The sequence below is a fragment of the Apodemus sylvaticus genome, chromosome 4 (genome assembly GCF_947179515.1).
Source record: "Apodemus sylvaticus chromosome 4, mApoSyl1.1, whole genome shotgun sequence".
Classification (NCBI taxonomy): Eukaryota; Metazoa; Chordata; class Mammalia; order Rodentia; family Muridae; genus Apodemus; species Apodemus sylvaticus.
In genome coordinates this window covers 50,360,637-50,378,747 of record NC_067475.1, presented here as the reverse complement: position 1 = coordinate 50,378,747, position 18,111 = coordinate 50,360,637, and the positions used below count along the sequence as shown (strand labels likewise).

General features: G+C 38.2%; 1 non-coding gene across 1 annotated transcript; it reads right to left on the bottom strand.

Annotated features, from left to right (window-relative positions):
• Window positions 1–16,970: 16,970 nt before the first annotated feature.
• LOC127683807 (U6 spliceosomal RNA) lies at window positions 16,971–17,076 on the bottom strand. The gene has a single exon (XR_007977611.1). It is a non-coding gene; the product is annotated as a U6 spliceosomal RNA (small nuclear RNA).
• Between the last annotated feature and the right edge of the window lie 1,035 nt (window positions 17,077–18,111).

Below are 18,111 nucleotides of genomic sequence, written 5' to 3'. Positions count from 1 at the left end.
ATGGCAGTGGGAAGACTTCTGTCCCAGCTGCTGCACTGATCACAGAAAGCTGTGGAGTCTCCCAGATGCCCTGTGCCAATGGTGGTGGGAAGACTTCTGTCCCAGCAGCTCCACTGTTCTTGTGCCCTGTGTGCTCCTAGCTTGTCCTCTCCAGAGAAAGTGGAGATCTCATCTGTCCTGGTCTTTTTCAATTTATATCTTGAGAGACTTGAAGTTCTTGTCATATAGATCTTTAACTTGTTTGGTTAGAGGTACCCCAAGATATGTTATATTATTTGTGACTATTCTGAAGGATGTTGTTTTTCTAATTTATTTCCAGCCCGTTAACCATTTGTATTTTTTATTAGATATTTTCTTTATTTACATTTCAAATGCTATCCCCTTTCCTCATTTCCCCTCCTAAATCCCCCTATCCTATCCCCCCTATTCCTGCTCACAAATCCACCCACTTCTGCTTCCCTATTCTGGCATTTTCCTACACTGGGGCAATGAGCATTCACAGGATCAAGGGCCTCTCTTTTCATTGATGAACCTATCAGGCCAGGCTCTGCTGGAGCCATGGATCCCTCCAAGTGTACTCTGTGTTTGGTGGTTTAGTCTCTGGGAGCTCTGGGGGTACTGGTTGGTTCATATTGCTGTTCCTCCTATGGGATTGCAAACCCCTTTAGCTCCTTGGGTACTTTCTTTAGCTCCTCCATTATGGATCTTGTGCTCCATCCAATGGTTGGCATAGACTACCCACCTCTGTTGGACAGTGGCAGAGCCTCTCAGGAGACAGCTATATCAGACTCCTGTCAGCTAGCAGTTGCTGGCATCCACAATAGTGTCTGGGTTTGGTAACTGCATATGAGATGGATCCCCAGGTGAGGCAGTATCTGGATGGCCTTTCATTCAATTTCTGCTCCACACATTGGTCTTCCTTCTTCTTGAGCTTCATGTGGTCTGTGAATTATATATTGGGTATTCCTAGCTTCTGGCCAATATCCACTTATCTTGAATGCATACCATGTGTGTTCTTTTGTGATTGAGTTACCTCATTCAGGACGATATTTTCTAGTTCTATCCATTTGCCTAAGAATTTCATGAATTTATTGTTTTTAATAGTGTTTAATACATTGTGTAAATGTACCATATTTTCTGTACTATATTTTCTGTATCCATTTCTCTGTTGAGGGACATATGGGTTCTTTCCAGCTTCTGGCTATTATAAATAAGGCTGTTATGAACATAGTGGAGCATGTGTCCTAATTACATGTTGGGATATCTTCTGGGTATATGCCAAGGAGTGGTATATCTGCATTCTCAGGTAGTACTATGTCCAATTGTTTAAGAAATCACCAAACTGACTTCCAGAGTCTTTCCTTCTCTACATCTTCGTCAGCATCTGCTGTCACATGAGTATTTGATCTTAGCCATTCTGACTGGTGTGAGGTGGAATCTCAGAGTTGTTTTGATCTGCATTTCCATGATGACTAAGGATGTTGAACATTTCTTTAGGTGCTTCTCTACCATTGTATTAAGGAAGGTTACTGATTGGCTTGAGTTAATTTCACATCCAGCCACTTTGCTAAAGTTGTTTAGCAGCAGAAGATGTTCTTTGGTAAAATTTTTGGGGTTATTTATGTATTTGCAATCATATTATCTGCAAATAATGATATCATGAGTTCTTTGACAATTTGTATTCCCTTGATCTCCTTTTGTTGTTTTATTACTCTAGACAGAACTTTGAGTACCGTAGTGAATGGATATGGAAAGAGTTGGCATCTTGTCTTGTCCCTGATTTCACTGGGATTGCTTCAAGTATTTCTCCATTTAAGTTGATTTTCTGTGTACTTATACCTTACCAATGGACAGAACTGCAGTTCTGCCCCTTGCAGTTGAAAGGCTGGAAGAAGCTGAGGAGGAGGGCTACTCCATAGGAAATCCACGAGTCTCAACTAACTTGGATCCCAGAGATCTCTGAAATGCTAAACCACTAGACAGGCAGCATACATTAGCTGATATGAGGTCCTTGACACATATGCAGCAGAGGACTCAGAGTGAGAAAAGATGCACCTAATTCTCAAGATACTTGGGGCCTCAGTAGCAGGGAGGTCTGCTGGAGTAGAGGTGGGAGTGGAGACATACTTTTGGAGATGGGGAAGAAAGAATAGGATGTGTGATTGTCAGAGGGGAGACCAGGAAGAGGATAATGACTGGACTGTAAAAAAAGATTAATAATTTTAAAAAATGAGAAAAAGTGAAACAATGAAATAAAAAATCTTCTTTTGGAATGCCCTACAATATAGCTTTGAGTGAGACAAAATCTTTCAATTCCATTTGTTTTCCACTAACTTCATATTTAACCACAGAATACATTAACAAATCAGTTCAGAAAGATCTACTGAATATTCTAAGCTAGGCTATCTGCTAGCTCCCATAGAGCATTGGATAGCTTAAAGTCAGCTTTAGCTGTTAGGTAGCTTTAGGAAATGTTAAATTCCTGAATATGAATGAAGGCAGGAAGACTTTCTTAAACAGTTTTCACATTTCCTTGGCTGTAGAACTAAAATCACAGCTTAGTTCTTGGATTCATTGTTGTTTGGTAACAAATCTGAGTGTTGTTTGAATTTGATTGCTTGGAGCTTATGGTGAAGGTAATCAGCAATAAAGAAGTCTGAATAAAGACCCATGGACCTATGAACAAAAATGCAGTCTCATATAGTAGAAATTGATTTTGTTAAGAATAAAGTTTCCTAATTTAGAAATATTAAACATTATAAAAACATGAAATTATAAAATACAAATCACGAAGTAATATATAGAACAAATAGTTTTTTCAAGTTTGTTTAAAATTTATAAGAAATTCTTGCTAAAAATTGTGTGTATTATTTATCTAGTTATTATTTAGGTTCATACAACTCAATAATAAAATATTATTGCAGGATATATCTGTAAAATCCAATTAAGACATATTTAAAAAATTTAATACAATGACTTCTTAAAAATTGCTTCATATTTAAAAATGGAGAAGCATTTCAAAATGTTAGAGAAAAAGTTGCTTAACAAACAATTGTACATTCTTTGTGTCTTAAACAATAATATTCAAATTATTGCCTAAATAATATGGAAACTGGAAAGACTCTCTGATGAAACCACAACATATGTTAGTTAACGTTAGATCTGTTTATCTTATACCTTTTGTATCCTGAAGTAAATTAATTTTTTCAGTGTGAAATATTTTGACATAAAAAGAATTAAAAAAAAATATTCTAGTGGGTCACCCCCAAATCTTGATAGAACTTGAAATTTGGCTTTCTTTAGTCAAGGCCTTTGTAAGTTAGTAAAGAGAGGATCCAGAGACAATGCCTTCTAGATAAAAACAGAGACTCTGATGTAACTAAAAAGAAATTTGATTATGGATTGGTTTTGTTCTTTTATCCTATTTATCTAATTACTAGTTATTTACCTGATAATTCCAAACTTTTGAAATACAAAGACTTTATTTTCTTTGCTAGGAATCAGTATTACTCTCTGTTCTGTTTAACTATCTTAACAAAAAGAGCAATGTTTTTTGCTAACTGAATTAGCCTTGAAAATTAAAAAAAAAAGTCTAAAAATAAAAAGCTCCATGTGTTCACAGTGATTGCAAATGGCCCTATCCAGATATTTAATCATAGAAACTTGAATTACCCAAGACCATGAATTAAATGCAGATTCTTCTTTGCTATGATGTATCTTAATAAAAGAAGAAATGTGGATATTGATCGGACTAATAATAAAACAGTGAGCTATTTGAAAATCGTGTTTATACTAAATCAGTGATAGATATTGAAAGGAAGGTCAAGAGCTGATGAGGTGGCTTAATGATTAGGAACACATACTGTTCTTGCAGAGGATATCTATTCAGTTCCCAGCACCCACATGAGTTGTCTTACAACAATTTCTAACAATCTTGCAACTCCAGGGATTGCATGTTTGTAGACTCCACTGGCATCTGCGTTTACATACACATATCCAACTCAAATACACATGCATGCACAAAATTACAATAAGACACCACTTAAACAAACCTTTAAAGCATTGTAAAAGTTCATATCCTCAATTTTAATAAAACTACTTGGCTAGTAACTGTTTTTGTATTCCGAGTATTAATATACACTCGGTGGTTCTCCTAGGAGAAATAAATTAAAAAATACTGTTGAAGGATCTGGCTCACAAAACCATACAGAACATTCACAAGGTGCTGCGCTGTGTTTTCTTTGTCCCATTGGCAACCACTGCTAATGACTCTGAAAGGAATGGGTCTCAACCATAAAGCTGCAGCACATTACCTAGGAAAGTTTTGACAATGATGAATCTCACCTTATTTAAGTAACCTAAGAAATTAGTGTCAGGATGAGAAGTTCTTACATTTACACAGGAGGTTTTTAAATGTACAACAAAGAATAATGTGCTTATTTAATGTTAGTGTATTATAACCATACACATACCACAAAATATAAAATTATGAGCTATGCTGTTTAATTTTGAGTATCTATGGTTCTTTTCTTCCTTAGCTTCTTAGTTTTTATGAAAAATTCTATATGGTGCTCCACATTTAAATGAAATGTCACACTAGTTGGTCTTGGAAACTGGTAATGCTGTGCTACTATATAGATCTGAGATAGAAGATAGCATGTTGAAAATGTTTACCAGTTTCTAATTAGCAAAAGTAGAAGGAAGAAGAAAATGAGACAATCAGTCACATTCTGAGTACATTCCCAGAATTCCTGAAGCAGACAATCTGAACATAGAGTTTAGAATCTGTATATTTTTAAGTTTCTCAGGTGGTTTTAGTGTATACCAAAGTTTAATACATGGATTAAAAAAAAAAAACTACTATTGTGAAGCATTTAAGATATCCCTGTGAATTTTTATTTTTATTATATGTTTAAAACTGAACCCTGCAGAAATCTGAATTGGGGTAGAACAAAAGGAGATCACATAATACAAAGTATTAATAATTTAAATACTTTCAATTGATTTTTTTTTTCTGTGGGGATTCAGGCTACTTCTAAAAAAGCGAAATATTCTTTTAAAATTTAACATTAACACCTAAAATAATTTAACTAAGAGTTGTTAGAATTCTACAATTTTTTATTCCATATATTCTTTATTTACATTTCAAGTGAAATCAGTCTGTTGGTTCTTCAGAAAACTAGGCATGACACTTCTGGAAGACCCTGCTATACCTATCCTGGGCATATACCCAAAGGATTCCCCAGAATGCAATAGAGACATATGCATACACAGTCTTGAAGGGAGAATTTGTAAATCTTGGAATAGTGAATTTCTTGAGTTTTCTGAATTTCATCAAAATCCTAAGACTTATACTTTTATTTTATGTTAATTATCTATCTATCTATCTATCTATCTATCTATCTATCTATCTCTATCTAACTATCTACCTATCTGTTTCCTTAATGTTATTGGTCTGTTAGCTCTCTCCAGGAGGAAACCTTTTATTTGCAAGAAAACAAGTTTACAACACCATACTACATTCAACCTCTTTGAGAACAACTGCTTTTATTTTTAGATAGAGCATGTAGTTGAAAGCATATATTGGCTTTATTTTGTATTCTTTTTTCAAATTATTACAGCTTGAATTATAATATTTCAATTAATTTCTCAACAGAAACTTCAAGTTCATCTGGTACCCACTGTCTCCATGACCTGACTCACCTACCAACCTATTTCAGACAGAGTTCTGTGTGTGGGCCTACAAAAGAATTGGAAAATTTCTGCTATTCCTCTTTGTTATAGAAATTGTTATAAAGGGAAGACCATTCTTTTATGGAAAGGAATAAGGATGCTTGACATCGTTCACTACATAATTGTCATACCATGTAAAATCTGCATAATTTTAATTTTGTCTTGATGACTGTAGATAAAAAATCTATTTGGATTACCTGAGGGTAGGATATAAATCAATTTTATATGTGAAAAAATTATTTATGATATGCTATTGAGATTTGAAGTTTTTCCTTTGCATAATTCCTGTAAATGAAAAGGAAAGTAGATTTCATCAGAAATATCATTAATAATTTAGTTACTTACTACTCTGTGACATCACATTACTTATGAAAAGCTAGGATGACTTTTCAAAGAGACTAAACATGCAACACTGAGTTTGAACTTTGTTATTACTGAAGACAATCACATTTCTAGTTTCCCTTAGAATTCAGCATAGTAGTCCAGAAAACTAATTTTTATGGTTATCTCAATTAAAATTTTACTCTCAAGTTATGGAAATTTTTTAGGCTGAAATTCCATGAGAATTCATTCACCCAAATTTTATTTTTGCTACAATATATACCAAATAAATAATAGTATATTAATACTAAAAGTGTTAATATGGGAAGAAATGTATCATTAAAACAATCAACCCTCAAATTCAAAATAATCAACTAAATTAACATTATTTAGAATAATGCATAAACATAAGGAATCACTTTTTGAATAAGGTAATGAGCTGTTAAATTACATAATGTTATTGATTGTTAATATTTTTTTAATATTTTTATTTTCTATATTCTTTGTTTACATTCCAAATGATTTCCCATTTCCCGGATCCCCCCTCCCCATATGTCCCATAAACCTTCTTCTCTGCATCCCTTCTCCAATCACCTCCCTCCTTTTTCTCTGTCCTTATATTACCCTCCAATGCTAGATCAATCCTTTGCAGAATCAGGAACCTCTCCTTACTTCTTCATGAGAGTCATTTGTTATGCGATTTGTGCCTTGGGTATTCAGGGTTTCCGGGCTAATTAATATCCACTTATCAGGATCGGGCTGCGGTGGCGGCGGCGGCGGCAGCGGCAGCAGTGGCTGCTCCAGCTGAAGGGCCATCAGCAGTGGAACCAAGGCATCACAGGGACCAGTTAGGCCCTGCGCCCACGACCACTGACCTTCGCTGACCAGCCAGGCAGCAAGCAGCTGCAGTTGTGCAGCGCCTTTCCTGCACGGAGGCCACTTCAGAACTCGGCCTCCCACCAGTCAGGAGAGGTGCATCTATCTTGGTTCCGGACTCCAGGGAACGGATAGACTGAGGTACACAAACATAATCCGAGGCCAACACCGCGGTGGTCTGAGCCCGACGGGCGTTGGCCTGCACCCAGGCCCTGGGCGGGTCGGGGGGGCCATCGGGGTGCCAACCCAGCCAGGAGGTTTTTTGCCCAGGCCTGCGAGCGCGCCGCTGCCATTTTGTCTGCAGGACGACAGAGAGCTCAGGCGGGCAGACCTGTAACAGGCATAGCCTAAGGCTAACAAAGCGGGGGTCCAGGCCCCAAAAGGCACAGGACTGACCCCAAGAACTGGGCGGCTTGGTGGGCCATCTGTGAGTCAACCCGCCCAGGTGATTGTTAGCAAAGCAGACTCTCCTGGCGCTTTCAGGGAGCGCGGGCACGCACGCCTGCCCACCATCCTAGTCACCTGGCAGACCCAATAAACAGTCATAGCCCTAGGGGAACTTTGCTCGGACCTTGGCCTCCCAGGCTTTTGCCTGGACTCAGGGCCAGGCTAACCTTGTGTGCGACAGCCCGGTTGGCGGATTGGCTGCCCAGGGGAGTGAGCGGAACACAGGGGAGGTCACAGTAGCATACACCATCAGCACTCCCTGGGGGTGCACACAGGCTCCATCTGGTCCACAGACACAATCTGGGGCAAGGCCTCAGGCAGAAGCCCTTAGCTCTACTCTCTCCGCTTCCAGATCAAGATCAGTCTGGGCGGCAGCATTACATCTCCAAGTCCTGCAAGTGGCTAGCTGGGCTTCCGGGCGGCCAGCTGGGAGAAGTCAGTGTGCTCCAGTGAATCCAGCGGGCCCCAACGGGAGCCGTCGGGTGCCTGCTTTGGGATCGGAACAGCCTGGGCAGCAGCACACTGTCTACAAGCAGTGCAGGAGGTAAGCTGTGCACCAGAGGCCAACTGGGAAGGGGCAGCTTGCACTGGTGAGTCCAGCACTGACAAGATAAACTAACACCAGTGAGAACTAGATGGCAAAAGGCAAACGCAGGAACGTCACTAACAGAAATCAAGGCAATATGGCAACATCTGAACCCAATTCTCCTCTACCAACATGTCCTGGATACCCCATCACACCAGTAAAACAAGATTTGGATTTAAAATCACTGGTCATGATGCTGGTACAGGAACACATGAAGGACATACATAAAGAAATTCAGGAGAAAATGGATCAAAAGTTAGAAGCCCTTGCAAGGGAAACACAAAAATCATTGAAAGAAATCCAGGAGAATACAAAAGCCAACAAGGAGGAAATGCAAAAAACACTTAAAGAAATACAGGAGAACTTTGGTCAACAGGCTGAGGTCATGAAAGACGAAATACAAAAATCTCTTAAAGAAATACAGGAGAACTTTGGTCAACAGGCTGCGGTCATGAAAGAGGAAACACAAAAATCTCTTAAAGAATTACAGGAAAACACAAACATGCAAGTGAAGGAGCTAAGCAAAACCATCCAGGATCTAAAATCAGAAGTAGAAACAACTAAGAAAACTCAAAGGGAGACAACTTTGGAGATAGAAAGCCTTGGGAAGAAATCAGGGGACAGAGATGCAAATATCAACAACAGAATACAAGAGATAGAAGAAAGAATCTCAGATGCTGAAGATTCCATAGAAACCATGGACTCAACAGTTAAAGAAAATGCAAAATGCAAAAAGCTTGTAACCTAAAATATCCAGGAAATCCAGGACACAATGAGAAGACCAAACCTAAGGATTATAGGCATAGATGAGAGTGAAGATTTACAACTTAAAGGGCCAGCAAACATCTTCAATAAAATTATGGAAGAAAACTTCCCTAACCTAAAGAGAGAGATGCCCATGAATATACAAGAAGCCTACAGAACTCCAAACAGACTGGACCAGAACAGAAATACTTCCCGTCACATAATAATCAAAACACCAAACGTTCTAAACAAAGAAAGAATACTAAAGGCAGTAAGAGAAAAAGGCCAAGTAACATATAAAGGAAGACCTATCAGAATCACAGCAGACTTTTCACCTGAGACTATGAAGGCTAGAAGGTCCTGGGCAGATCTCATGCAGACTCTAAGAGAACACAAATGCCAACCAAAACTACTATATCCAGCAAAACTCTCAATCACCATAGATGGAGAAACTAAGATATTTCATGACAAAACCAAGTTTACCCAAAATCTATCCACAAACCCGGCCCTAAAAAGGATAATAGGAGGACAACACCAATACAAGGAGGGAAACTTCACCCTGGAAAAAACAAGATAGTAACCCTTCATCAAACCCAAAAGAAGTTAAGCATTCAAATTTAAAAAATAACGTCAAAAATGATAGGAAGTAACAATCACTATTCCTTAATATCTCTTAACATCAATGGACTCAATGCCCCAATAAAAAGACACAGACTAACTGAATGGATACGTAAACAGGACCCTACATTTTGCTGCTTACAGGAAACACATCTCAGGGTCAAAGACAAACACTACCTTAGAGTAAAAGGCTGGAAGACAATTTTACAAGCAAATGGTCTCAGGAAACAAGCTGGAGTAGCCATTTTAATATCAGATAAAATTGACTTTCAACCCAAAGTCATCAAAAGAGACCCTGAGGGACACTTCCTGCTGGTCAAAGGAAAAATACAAAAAGAAGAACTGTCAATCCTGAACATCTATGCCCCAAATGCAAGGGCACCCTCTTTCGTAAAAGAAACTTTATTAAAACTAAAAGCACACATTGCACCTAACACAATAATTGTGGGTGACTTCAACACTGCACTTTCCTCAATGGACCGATCAGGAAAACAGAAACTAAACAGGGACACAATGAAACTAATTGAAGCTTTGGACCAATTAGATTTAACAGATATATATAGAACATTCTATCCTAAAATAAAAGAATATACCTTTTTCTCAGCACCTCATGGTACCTTTTCCAAAATCGACCATATAATTGGTCACAAGACAGACCTCAACAAATATAAGAAGATCGAACTAATCCCATGCCTCCTATCTGATCACTATGGAGTAAAAGTGGTCTTCAATAGCAACAGAAACAACAGAAAGCCCACATACACGTGGAAACTGAACAATACTCTACTCAATGATACCTTGGTCAAGGAAGAAATAAAGAAAGAAATTAAAGACATTTTAGAACACAATGAAAATGAAAACACAACATACCCAAATCTATGGGACACAATGAAAGCAGTGCTAAGAGGAAAACTCATAGCCCTGAGTGCCTCCAAAAAGAAAATGGAGAGAGCATATATTACCAGCTTAATGACACACCTGAAAGCCCTAGAACAAAAGGAAGCTATTTCGCCCAGGAGGAGTAGAAGGCAGGAAATCATCAAACTCAGGGCCGAAATCAATCAAGTAGAAACAAAGAGAACCATACAAAAAATCAACAATACCAGGAGCTGGTTCTTTGAGAAAATCAACAAGATAGATAAACCCTTAGCCAGACTGACCAAAGGGCACAGAGAAAGTATCCAAATTAACAAACTTAGAAATGAAAAGGGAGATATAACAACGGAAACTGAGGAAATCCAAAAAATCATCAGATCCTACTACAAGAGCCTATACTCAACACAACTGGAGAATCTGGAGGAAATGTACAATTTCCTTGACAGATACCAAATACCAAAATTAACTCAGGACCAACTAGACCATCTAAACAGTCCCATAATGCCTAAAGAAATAGAAGGAGTCATAGAAAGTCTTCCAACCAAAAAAAGCAGAGGACCAGATGGCTTCAGTGCAGAATTCTACCAGACATTCAAAGAAGAGTTAACACCAATACTCTTCAAACTATTCCACAAAATAGAAACAGAAGGAACACTACCCAATTCCTTCTACGAAGCCACAATTACGCTGATACCAAAGCCACACAAAGATCCAACAAAGAAAGAGAACTTCAGACCAATTTCCCTATGAACATTGATGCAAAAATACTCAATAAAATTCTTGCCAACCAATCCAAGAACACATCAAAACGATCATCCACCATGATCAAGTAGGCTTTATCCCGGGAATGCAGGGTTGGTTCAATATACGGAAATCCATCAATACAATCCACTACATAAACAAACTCAAAGAACAAAACCACATGGTCATTTCATTGGATGCTGAAAAAGCATTTGACAAAATTCAGCATCCCTTCATGCTTAAAGTCTTGGAGAGAACAGGAATTCAAGGCCCATACCTAAACATAGTAAAAGCAATATACAGCAAACCGGTAGCCAGCATCAAACTAAATGGAGAGAAACTTGAAGCAATCCCACTGAAATCAGGGACCAGACAAGGCTGCCCCCTTTCTCCTTATCTTTTCAATATTGTACTTGAGGTACTAGCTCGGGCAATTCGACAACATAAGGAGGTCAAAGGGATACAAATTGGAAAGGAAGAAGTCAAACTATCATTATTTGCAGACGACATGATCGTCTACCTAAGTGACCCAAAGAACTCCACTAGAGAGCTCCTACAGCTGATAAACAACTTCAGCAAAGTGGCAGGTTATAAAATCAACTCAAGCAAATCAGTGGCCTTCCTATACTCAAAGGATAAGCAGGCTGAGAAAGAAATTAGGGAAATGACCCCCTTCACAATAGCCACAAACAGTATAAAGTATCTTGGGGTGACTCTTACCAAACATGTGAAAGATCTGTATGACAAGAACTTCAAGACTCTGAAGAAGGAAATGGAAGAAGACCTCAAAAAATGGGAAAATCTCCCATGCTCATGGATCGGTAGAATCAATATAGTTAAAATGGCCATTTTGCCTAAAGCACTATACAGATTCAATGCAATACCCATCAAAATCCCAACTCAATTCTTCACAGAGTAAGAAAGAGCAATTATCAAATTCATCTGGAACAACAAAAAACCCAGGATAGCTAAAACTATTCTCAGCAACAAAAGGAAAACTGGGGGAATCAGTATCCCTGACCTCAGGCAATACTACAGAGCAATAGTGTTAAAAACTGCATGGTATTGGTACAGTGACAGGCAGGAGGATCAATGGAATAGGATTGAAGATCCAGAAATGAACTCACACACCTATGGCCACTTGATCCTCGACAAAGAGGCTGAAAACATCCAATGGAAAAAAGATAGCCTTTTCAACAAATGGTGCTGGTTCAACTGGAGGTCAGCATGCAGAAGAATGCGAATTGATCCATCCTTGTCTCCTTGTACTAAGCTCAAATCCAAATGGATCAAGGACCTCCACATAAAGCCAGACACTCTGAAGCTAATAGAAAAGAAACTGGGGAAGAACCTTGAGGACATCGGCACAGGGAGAAAGTTTCTGAACAGAACACCAATAGCGTATGCTCTAAGAGCAAGAATTGACAAATGGGACCTCATAAAATTACAAAGTTTCTGTAAGGCAAAGGACACCATCAAGAGGACAAATCGGCAACCAACAAATTGGGAAAAGATCTTCACCAATCCTACATCAGATAGAGGGCTAATATCCAATATATATAAAGAACTCAAGAAGTTAGACTCCAGAAAACCAAACAACCCTATTAAAAAATGGGGTACAGAGTTAAACAAAGAATTCTCACCTGAAGAACTTCGGATGGCGGAGAAGCATCTTAAAAAATGCTCAACTTCATTAGTCATTAGGGAAATGCAAATCAAAACAACCCTAAGATTTCATCTTACACCAGTCAGAATGGCTAAGATTAAAAATTCAGGAGACAGCAGGTGTTGGAGAGGGTGTGGAGAAAGAGGAACACTCCTCCACTGCTGGTGGGGTTGCAAATTGGTACAACCACTCTGGAAATCAGTCTGGCGGTTCCTCCGAAAACTGGGCACCTTACTTCCAGAAGATCCTGCTATACCACTCCTGGGCATATACCCAGAAGACTCCCCACCATGTAATAAGGATACATGTTCTACTATGTTCATAGCAGCCCTATTTGTAATTGCCAGATGCTGGAAAGAACCCAGGTATCCCTCAACAGAAGAGTGGATGCAAAAAATGTGGTATATCTACACAATGGAGTACTATTCAGCCATTAGAAACAATGAATTCATGAAATTCTTAGGCAAATGGATGGAGCTAGAGAATATCATACTAAGTGAGGTAACTCAGACTCAAAAGGTGAATCATGGTATGCACTCACTAATAAGTGGATATTAACCTAGAAAACTGGAATACCCAAAACATAATCCACACATCAAATGAGATACAAGAAGAAAGGAGGAGTGGCCCCTGGTTCTGGAAAGACTGAGTGAAACAGTATCCAGCAAAACCAGAACCGGGAAGTGGGAAGGGGTGGGTGGGAGGACAGGGGAAGAGAAGGGGGTTTGCGGGACTTTCAGGGAGTGGGGGGGCTAGAAAACGGGAAATCATTTGAAATGTAAATAAATTATATCGAATAAAAAAAATATCCACTTATCAGAAATTGCATTCCATGTGTATTCTTTTGTGATTGGGTTACCTCACTTAGGATGATATTTTCCAGATCAAACCGTTTGCCTAAAAATTTTGTGTATTCATTGTTTCTAATTGCTAATTCCATTGTGTAAATATACCACATTTTCTGTATCCATTCCTCCTTTGAGGGGCATCTGGGTTCTTTCCAGCTTCTGGCTATTATAAGTAAGGCTTCTATGAACATAATGAAGCATGTGTCGGGCCGGGCGGTGGTGGCGCATGCCTGTAATCCCAGCACTCTGGGAGGCAGAGGCAGGTGGATTTCTGAGTTCGAGGCCAGCCTGGTCTACAGAGTGAGTTCCAGGACAGCCAGGGCTACACAGAGAAACCCTGTCTCAAAAAAAAAAAAAAAAAAAAAAAAAAACAAATCCAACCCTAGTGCCACAAAGTAAAGTACTTCAAGGGTTTGGAAAAATGAAGCATGTGTCTTTATTGCATGCCAGGGAATCCTTTGGGTATATGCCCAGGAGAGGTAAAGCCAGGTCCTCTGGAAGTGTCATGTCCAGTTTTCTGAGGAACCACCAGAATGATTTCGAAAGCGGTTGTATCATCTTACAGACCCACCAGTAGTGGAGGAGTGTTCCTCTTTCTCCACATTCTCGCCAACACCTGCTGTCTCCTGAGTTTTTGACCTTGGCCATTCTGACTGGTGTAAGGTGAAATCTCAGGGTTGTTTTGATTTGCATTTCCCTAATGACTAATGACGTTGAGCACTTCTTAAGGTGCCGCTCAGCCATCCGAATTTCTTCAGGTGAAAATTCTTTGTTTAGATCTGTGCCCCATTTTTTAATAGGGTTATTTGGTTCCCTGGGGTCTAACTTCTTGAGTTCTTTGTATATATTGGATATTAGCCCTCTATCAGATGTAGGGTTGGTGAATATCCTTTCCCAATTTGATGGTTGCTGTTTTGTCCTTTTAACAGTGTCCTTTGCCTTACAGAAACTTTGTAATTTTATGAGGTCCCGTTTGTCAATTCTTAATCTTAGAGCATAAGCTATTGGTGATCTGTTCAGGAACTTTTCCCCAGTGCCCATGTCATCAAGGGTCTTCCCCAGTTTCCTTTCTATTAGTTTCAGTGTGTCTGGTTTTACATGGAGGACCTTGGTCCACTTGGAGTGAAGTTTAGTACATGGAGATAAGAATGGATCAATTTGCATTCTTCTTCATGCTGACCTCCAATTGAACCAGCACCATTTGTTGAAAAGGCTATCTTTTCTCCACTGGATGTTTTCTGATCCTTTGTCGAAGATCAAGTGACCATAGGTGTGTGGATTCATTTCTGGATCTTCAATTCTATTCCATTGGTCCACTTGTCTGTTACTGTGCCAATACCATGCAGTTTTTAACACTATTGCTCTGTAGTATTGCTTGAAGTCAGGGATACTGATTCCCCCAGAATTTCTTTTGTTGTTGAGAATAGTTTTAGTTATCCTGGGTTTTTTGTTATTCCAGATGAGTTTAAGAATTGCTTTTTCTAACTCTGTGAAGAACTGAGTTGGGATTTTGATGGAGATTGCATTGAATCTGTAGATCGCTTTTGGCAAGATGGCCATTTTAACTATATTAATCCTGACGATCCATGAGCATGGCAGATTTTTCCATTTTCTGAGGTCTTCTTTGATTTCCTTCTTTAGAGACCTGAAGTTCTTGTTGTATAGATCTTTCACTTGTTTGGTTAGAGTCACACCAAGATACTTTATATTGTTTGTGGCTATTGTGAAGGGTGTCATTTCCCTAACTTCTTTCTCAACCTGCTTATCCTTTGAATATAGGAAGGCAACTGATTTGCTTGAGTTGATTTTATAACCTGCCACTTTGCTGAAGTTGTTTATCAGCTGTAGGAGTTCTCTAGTGGAGTTTTTTGGGTCACTTAGGTAGACTATCATGCCATTTGCAAATAGTGATAATTTGACTTCTTCCTTTCCAATTTGTATCCCCTTGACCTCCTTATGTTGTCTAATTGTTCTAACTAGAACTTCAAGTACCATATTGAAAAGATACAGAGAGAGAGGACAGCCTTGTCTAGTCCCTGATTTTAGTGGGATTGCTTAAAGTTTCTCTCCATTTACTTTGATGTTGGCTACCGGTTTGCTGTATATTGCTTTAATGATGTTTAGGTATCGGCCTTGAATTCTTGTTCTTTCCAAGACTTTTAGCATGAAAGGATGCTGAAGTTTGTCAAATGCTTTTTCGGCATCTAATGAGATGATCATATGCTTTTTTTTCTTTGAGTTTGTTTATGTAGTGGATAGCATTGATGGATTTCCTTATATTGATCCATCCCTGCATCCCTGGGATGAAGCCTACTTGATCATGGTAAATGATTGTTTTGATGTGTTCTTGGATTCGGTTGGTAAGAATTTTATTAAGTATTGTTGCATCAATATTCATAAGAGAAATTGGCCTGAAGTTCTCTTTCTTTGTTGTATATTTGTGTGGTTTTGGTATCAGTGTAATTGTGGCTTCATAGAACGAGTTGGGTAGAGTTCCTTCTGTTTCTATTTTGTGGAATAGTTTGAAGAGTATTGGTGTTAGGTCTTCTATGAAGGTCTGATAGAATTCTGCACTGAAGCCATCTGGTCCCGTGGTTTTTTTGATTGGGAGACTTTCTATGCCCCTTTTTATTTCTTCAGGTGTTATGGGACTGTTTAGATGATCTATTTGATCCTGATTTAATTTTGGTGTTGGATATCTGTCTAGGAAACTGTCCATTTCCTCCAGATTGTCCAGTTGTGTTGAGTATAGGCTTTTGTAGTAGGATCTAATGATTTTTTGAGTTTCATCAGTTTCTGTTATTATATCTCCCTTTTCATTTCTAAGTTTGTTAATCTGTATACTGTCTTTGTGTCCTTTGGTTAGTCCTGCTAAGGGTTTACCTATCTTGTTGATTTTCTTGAAGAACCAGCTCCTGGTTTTGTTGATTCTTTGTATGGTTCTCTTTGTTTCTACTTGATTGATTTCTACCCTGAGTTTGATGATTTCCTGCCTTCTACTCCTCCTGTGTGAAATAGCTTCTTTTTGTTCCATTGCTTTCAGGTGTGTCATTAAGCTGTTAGTGTATTCTCTCTCCATTTTCTTTTTGGGACACTCAGGGCTATGAGTTTTCCTCTTAGCACTGCTTTCATTGTGTCCCATAGATTTGGGTATGTTGTGTCTTCATTTTCATTAAGTTCTAAAAAGTCTTTAATTTCTTTCTTTATTTCTTCCTTGTCCAAGGTATCATTGAGTAGAATATTGTTCAGTTTCCACTTGTATGTGGGTTTTCTGTTGTTTTTGTTGCTATTGAAGACCACTTTTACTCCATAGTTATCTGATAGGAGGCATGGGATTAGTTTGATCTTCTTATATTTGTTGAGGTCTGTCTTGTGACCAATTATATGGTCGATTTTGCAGAAGGTACCATGACGTGCTGAGAAAAAGGTATATTCTTTTGCTTTAGGATAGAATGTTCTATATATATATCTGTTAAATCTAATTGGTCCAAAGCTTCAGTTAGTTTCACTGTGTAAAAATATGGGACGCTTCACGAATTTGCGTGTCATCCTTGCGCAGGGGCCATGCTAATCATCTCTGTATCGTTCTCATTTAATATATGTGCTGCCGAAGTGAGCACTAACATTTTTTTTAGGAGTTGTGGTAGTCTATGATGTGCAAAATAGCGGTGTTTTGTCAATATTTTTGAATGAAGTTATACCTGTTGTTAATGCTTTTTCAGTTTTCAGTGAAAACCCTAATCATTAATTCTTAATACATTTGTTCATATCTATGTTTAATCATTTATTTTATGGTTGAATTATTTAAAAGTCAAAAATTGATTTTAAAAAGAGGTCAAAGAGGAGGTATATATATATAAATATATATATATATTAACCCTTAGAATGTTAGTATATTTGAGTGGATGCATGGAGAATTGCAGGGATTTGGATTGTCTTTAAAGAGGAGGATAATGAAGTATTTCTGGGCTCATATGTGCTTCAAATTCAGTATAGCCACATTAGAAATTTTTATATATTTGCAGAGAGTTGTACCTGTCTTGTGTTGATGTGTTTATAGAAGTCAATGGCTAAAATTAAAAAGTGCCAAGAAGTTCAGTAGAGTAAAAAAAGAACATGACATTATAGATGCATCACTCATATATGCTTGGTTTTCAGAGCAAAAGGTATATCCAAGGGAAACTCTGTCCTTTCCAGTTACAGCCATGCTCTCTTTGGAGCCATTTATGGCTCAGAATTGCAGATGCACAGCTATTTTTAAAGCCCCTTAGAGAAAGTTCTACAACTTGAATTCATAACCATGAAAAATATGCAACTTGTTAGAAATGAAGCTCATTGATAAGGTTGACCTAAATTCCAGGAATAGAGTACAGTTAAACTCTGAGTCTGGTTAAACAACATTAAAAATAGTGCTATGATTCTAATATAAATACAAGCTCATTGGCTGTATTTTACCCTTATTGTTTAATTGAACATAAATTGTGGCTTGTGACTTTCTAAACTAATCCTATTGCCTATGACCTCAGGTATCATTTTGAAGTAAACTTACACCATTTTCCTTTTTAGAATTGACAATTCTGATGAAATGAGTTATATTAAATATATTCATAAATATAAAGTTTTACTGGGATTTGCATTGTCATGAGTTTAAGTCA